This window comes from Melospiza melodia, chromosome 3, assembly GCF_035770615.1.
Source record: "Melospiza melodia melodia isolate bMelMel2 chromosome 3, bMelMel2.pri, whole genome shotgun sequence".
In the NCBI taxonomy this organism is placed as follows: Eukaryota; Metazoa; Chordata; class Aves; order Passeriformes; family Passerellidae; genus Melospiza; species Melospiza melodia.
The window spans coordinates 129,903,612-129,910,378 of record NC_086196.1 but is presented as its reverse complement, the minus strand read 5'-3'; positions in this window follow the sequence as shown (position 1 = coordinate 129,910,378).

Sequence of the window (6,767 nt, the reverse complement as noted above, 5' to 3'; positions counted from 1 at the left end):
TCTGCACACCCTAATTTGCATTTTGATGTCTGTGATTTAACTGAAGGCACAGGTTGTCACTGCCAAATATCCCCTTCCTACCCAGGGATATACAAGGTAGAACTGCCCAAAGCAGCCTGACTTATGAGGACTGCCACAGCAACACAACCAATGCATCCCTAAACATTTAGTAATAAAAAATCTGTTGTTCTTTAGTCGCCAGGATTTAACAAGCCTAATCCCTAGGAGAGGTGATAAAAATTCATTAATCTAATTAAATACTTCTTATTGCCAAAGTGACTTTGTAGAGGAGCTTTGCTGAAGGATAAGTGCAAAGTAAAATGGAGTCCCAGCAGAGAAACAAACGTTAGACTTCAGCAAGCTGGTACATGCTTCATTAAACTCATAATTATCCTTTGGTTCTAAGTAGCTGATAATATTTAATGAGTATCCAAGATAATTTAAAGAAAATGTTTACTAATGAGGAACAAACAGTGCTATGGAAAACTGATATCTGGGGTGCCATAGCCGTGTATCTTACCTGTATCTTGTGTTCTTGCTTTTGTACAAGCGATTCAAGTGTTCTTTTCCAAACTGTTTCAGTACTGGCTGGTGTTGCCTGTTTCACTGAGCTCCCCTGTGAGCTACAAGGCTCCCAAGGGAGAAAAGGATGGGCTGGGGAGCAGGCAGTGCTGCTGTGGGAGATGACAGGCAAAATAAACCTGAGGGGCCTGAGCACAGACTGGGGAGTAAGGATTGGGATCCCTCAGTGATGTCAGGGGGCAGTTTGGCTAGGATTCTCCTAAATGTTAACTCCTGGATTATAAATTGTGATGGAACTTAGTTTTTGGCTCCTTGTGAGAGGTTTGTCTGGTCAAGGTGAATGCCCTGCAATCTGTGTAGCTTTTATTATTAAATTTGATAGAAGAATTATTTGACTCCTGACAACCTACATTTCATCTGTTGGCAAGTGAAGCAGGACAGCCAGCCAAGCACTGGCCAATTGCTCTCCTCCAATATTCCTTCACAGGGATTGGCTTCTTCTTCACTGGGGACTTGTGGCTTCCAGATCAGAATGCTCTGCATTGGAGACAATGTGCATTTTCTTTGTGCTTGCATCCTGCAAATATGCAGCTGTGTATCTTCCTAGGACAGAAGAGTTGATCTGCATTTAAAATATGTCAGGAAAGAGAATGAACTGTTTTGTGTGGATGCTAAGGTGATGAGAAGTAGAAAGTGAATGTGTGATGAGGAGGGGTTCACCCCAGGAGAGTGAGCTGAACCCCTCTCCACCTCTTGTGAGTGCTTTGCTTCTGCTCTGGGCAGCAGCCTCCATCCTCCCTCCCCAGCCTGGGAGACCTGACACAGCTCCCTCTTGCTGGCTGGCTCCCACCCCTGTTTGCAAACCTGCTGCTCTGGGAGGTCTGTTGTGTTTGCTCCCCCACAGCAGAGTGCCCAGAGTCAGCTGTAGTGACTCAAATCAGCACTGCCACACCACAGAATTATTTATTTTATATGCAGCAGCCAGTGCAGAAAGGAACAGCCTGTATTTCCTGTGCCTGGCTGGCAGTCTGCTGTTTCCCTTGGGATGTGAGCTAGCCTGATTTGTCACTGATGGATCAATTTCTGGGAGCTGGCATTACCTTTACTAACACCATGTCCCTCCCTGCTCAGTGGGGTTGTCCAGCTGAAGGTACACAACCCTGCCTTAAGATAAGGGTGGTTGTGCCCAGTTTGAACAGCACCAAACTTAATATGTGAGTTTTTTGGGTGAATATCAGCTGCTGAGCTCTCTAAAGTCATCGAATGCTTTCCTGCAGTGTGTGGCAAACCCCGATAGCAGCCAACACTTTGAAACCAGATAGCAAACAGCAGGGCAGAAGCAGGTATAAATACAAAATTAATGTAGGTATTTCTCACTTTCATCATAGCAGAAAAACAGCCTCTTTTCCAAAATGCCTGCATATAGCCTTGTGTCCTGATGGTGTCTGTATATTACTGCAGGTATTTTGGTGCTGGAATGAAAGGAAATGAGGACTGTGGATTAGGAGACCACATGCATGTGCCTATTTTATGACTGTGATTATCTTTGTGAGGTGCTTAAATGCTGCAAGTGTAGCATCCTATAAATGGGTGGGCAGATTAGATTAGATCTGCAGTTCTCAGCAAGGGAGTTTATACCTGCTTGGCTCACTTGGAGGCTGAGTTTCTCTTTAAATGCAGTATTGCTAGCTGTTTCTTATGCCCTTTATCAACTGAGTTTCCAACCGGCAGCCTCACAGGGCTTGATGCTGTATCTTTGATCTCAGATAGATTTTTGTATATAAAATAATATTTCACACCAGCTTTGCAAGCTGTTATGTTAATTCATTGGCTGTCTGCTATCCTGGCTGCTATAAACACAATAAATACAGCATAAGGAATATATAAAGTAACACCCATCCATGCACCCAGTCTTGCTCCTGATACAAAATCCAGGGCAAACCTTTTGTGTGGGGGAAGGGAAGGATTTTCTTCCACATCTGTGTGTGTCAGATTTTCAATTTTTGCCTGATGGAAGCCTGATGATTTCAGAGGGGCTGAAAAATAGCTGGTGCTTGGTCCACAATGACTGTGCTACTGCTATATCACAGTGCTTCACTGAAGCCCGGACTCTTGCTCAGATGGATTGGCAGAGTGCCTGGACATGGGGTTTTTTGGGCTTTTTTTTGAGTTTGTTGGGTTTGTAAGCAGGAATTGGGTAAATTGCTCTTTTGCAATATTAGTAAGCCTTGCAACTGGTCGTTGGCTTTAAAGCAGGAAAAGTGTCCCTCTGACAGCTGCCTTTCCTGTCTTTGACAGCAGCACTGCAGCTCAGTTTCCTAGTATTCCTCAGTATTCCTCAGCCCCCAGAAGATTCCAAACAAGCCAGTGGCCATCGGCCCATTGGAAAGAGACTGCCTGTTCACATTTGGAGAACACAGGCACAGGAATGAGAATGGCTCATGCACCTCCTCCTGGAGACAGGGAAAGAGTCACAAAATTGTCCCAGCTTTTTACAAGTTGGTTCCTTTCAAATTCCAAAGTGCTCTTCCTATTCAGCATCTCTCAGCCGAGCAGGTAGGTTGATGTGTTTACAACCACCGTGAAGGGTAGAGTTAAGTGTAACAATGAAGTGAGCTTCAGAGCTCAGTGTAATATAACGTTACCCTTGTGAAATGCAATTATTTCAGCTCTTGTTTTTAAATAGTTGTTTTTCTCAGTGTGAAAGCTAAATCACGTAACATAACAATGTTATTCATAAGGATGCGAGTTTTTGTTCCTAGCAAATTTGCTTTGATTTTAAAGGGGAAATCAGATGTAAATAATTTTTTTCTTAAAATCTACAAGTACTACATAAAACAATAGATAAAAATGCCTTTCAACAAGCCAGCCTGTTCAAGCAAGTCTAAAAGGAGCACCTATTCCTTTTGTTTCACATAAATACGTGAGGTGAGGGGTAGCACAATTTTAGAGCTTTCTGATGCATCTAATTTTCTCTTTGCAACAAAATTGTCATTGGTTTGAGTGAGGAAATACTGTGTAATAGCGTTTAAAGTAGATTGTGGTTATAGGCTTAAGGCCTTATCTTGGCTCTTATTTTTAACTCAAGGTGTTTCAGTGAGGTGGTATTTGCAAAAATGTGACTTCTGTCCTGTCCTGTTGGAAGCTAAAGAGTGTGGAAGGATTGCTCATGGGTACCTGGTTCCAGAGAGGTGCAGTGTGTGCTCTGCCCCCTGCCTGTTCTGCTTGCCCCAGATGGGCTGTGGAGGGCTGGAAGCTTTGTGTGGGCTCCGATGACCACCTCAGCTCACACAGGGAAGCAGCAGTCAGGGTAGCTGAAGCAGTGAGTTTGTAGAAATACAGATAAAGAGAGAAACAAAAAGCCTTCTGGATTTTTTTTTATGCTGAAATGAAAAAATACAGCAGTTTGAACTCTTCGAGCCTAAAACTCTGCATCCAAAATACCCGCAAACTGGAATTTGATTACAGTGATGAAAACATAAGGAGAAAATAATAGAATACTAATAAAAAGTTGAAAATTCAGTTGAGGAATAGATCCTTCTTCTTACCTTGGAAATTAATGTGTTTAAAAACACTTTAATGTGTTTTTCATAGTTTGGTATATAACTTCTGACTTCTACAATTGAGAATTATAGAAAGTGCCAAAGTTTCAAAGGTAGCTTTTAAAAACAGCCATTGTTCTAGTAGGACAGGTTGAAGGGAAAGACTTTCTCCTCAATAATTTATGAAGAGCACATATTAAGTATCCAGTGTATGCCAGGTAATTGCACTGAGATACTAGGTTTTCACACTAGGTAAACAAATAACTATAATGGAAACCCAGCTGATTAATGGTCAGCTAAGAGCGACTGTGAGCAGTGGGCTGCAGTCCAAAACACAAGAGAGGTTTTGGGGTTAGAAAATAGCTGCTGTGTATGAGTAGACAGAAGGTGGCAAGGTTTGCTGAGATGGAAACTAGAAGCCTATAAATAGGAAGGCAATAGAAGGGCAGAGGAAAAGATAGAGGATGCTGATGTTCTCAGGAAAAGATAGAGGTGTGAGATGTTCTCACACTCCTCAAAGATTAAAAATTAGTGTGGGTGATGGTTTGTGTGTTTAACAGGGTGGTAAAGTTGATCTGACAGCCCTGTCTCCGAAAAGTTTGAGCATGAAGGGAAAATGCTTTGGCTATGTCTGCACCACAGACAAGGGTAGCAATGTGCAATATGCTGTGTTCATCCACTTGATATAAAGTCTGTCTGTCTAAAGTCTTTGTATAACATAAGAACTGGGTATAGAGAGACACATTTTATTTTACTGTCTGGTTTTTCCTGCTCTGTTTTCCTCCAGCACTTTAAATATCTCTCTTTCCATTCAAACTTTTATCTCACTGGCTGGGGGCATAAGGAGGGGGCACTGCCCTGAAAAACTGACCATATTCAGGAACCCAGGTGCTCTTTTCAGCCCTGCCACCAGCCCACTGAGCAAACTTGGGCACATCAGCCTCCCTGCGTGCAGCCTGGGGCCAGCCCTGCTGCCCAGCACCCTGGCATGGGCTGGTTGGCAGCCCTGCCTCAGCCCTGGCTGAATTCCATCTGTTATTAATGATGACCCCGGAGGACTGAAAGGAAGCTGCCCCTGCTTCCCTTGTGGGTCACTGACACAGCGGTGAACTCAGTTTGTTTTCCAGCATCAGGTGTCTGTGGCCAGAGCGTTGTCCTCTCCCTGGCCACGGGCAGGGCAGGGGGGCTGGAGGGGGCAGATGCTTGTGCACGTGGGGCAGGGCACTGTCTGTGCTGCAGGGGCTGCTGCAAGAGACGCCCGAAGGCTTTACAGTGCCAATCATGCATTTCATATGGAAAGTGTGTTCATACTGCTTGAAGAACTGAGTCAAACTAACCTGCAGCAGGGATGTATTCATTTTTGCATGTAAGACTCCACAGCTGTTATGTCATGGGCACAGCATAGAATTCTCTCAAATTGTTTGTAATTCAGCATTTAAAATGATGTGGTGGTGTTAGTTAAGCAATTATCAAGACCTCAATTCCAAGGCACAGAGGTTCCAGGTTATAGGTCTCATGAGTTTTATTTACTTTAATTCATGTCAGCTCATTATCAACCTCATCAGGGAGTGCAGACTTAAAAGTAAGCCGGGATCAGTCATTATTCTAGGTACACACATGTGGATTAAGGGTCTTTTCATCTATACAGTTTGGGAAAGCGGAGCAGAAATCTATATTGTTTCACTTTCCATTATTCAAATTTGTAAAATAATTTTTAGATGAGTCGGGGAGGCCATGGAGATCACTAATAACATCTCTTGTATCAGAAGTAATTTGGTTTGTAACTCTCTATGATCAGATCAAATAATCCTTTTATACCTGACCAAAATTGCTTTGTAGGGTTCATGTGCTATCGCTGATAATTATCATCACAGTGTGTCTTTGAACTGTTAGGCATTATGTTATACACATTTTTATGATGAGGGTGTTAGAACTAGAGACCTTATGTTTCTTTTTGATGGATTCCCTGAAACACATGTACTTTTCCTAAATTGGACACAAGTGTGTCCACTATTGGAATCTCTTGCAAGCCACAAGTCAGCCTTCACGTTCACAAAGGTGTCATGGTACCTCCGTGACCCCAGGCTCCTTCTTCTGCTGCAGGTATCCACTCAGTTAGACTTAGTCTTATGACTTCTCTTGATAAGGATAACAATCAACTTTAAAAACCAGGTAACCTGGTATTCAACTGACCATTATATTTTTAATTCTGATACACATTGTGTTGAAACAAGAATGAAGAATCTCTAAATTATTGTGGCAAAGTGTGAACTTAACCTTAAAGTCCTTTTATTTTTTTTTTTTTGGTAAAACCGTGGGCAAACTTTATCTTTGTTAAGTTATGTCTCTGTCCCTAGGGATTTCTTGCTGCATTAAATCTCCCAGCTATGTTTCTCATTTGGGGCATCATTCTGCACAGGTGGAGAAATATGATTCTAGTTTCTTCTAGAAAGCTTCACTTTATTCAGATTTCAACATAAAACATAGTAACTGTTGGTGTGCTAGTCAAAATTTTGTAATTTATCATCCCTGTGCTAATGAGTACTCAGGTGTAGACTTTTCCTTCCCCCTTCCATTCACATGTTGATCCAAATCCTGTAAAATTCAAACTATTTTGTAATTTTAACCACTATATTCATTTCAATGCAAGACTGACATCCCCATGTGTGTTTATGAGATGCATCTGTCACTGTGACATTATCC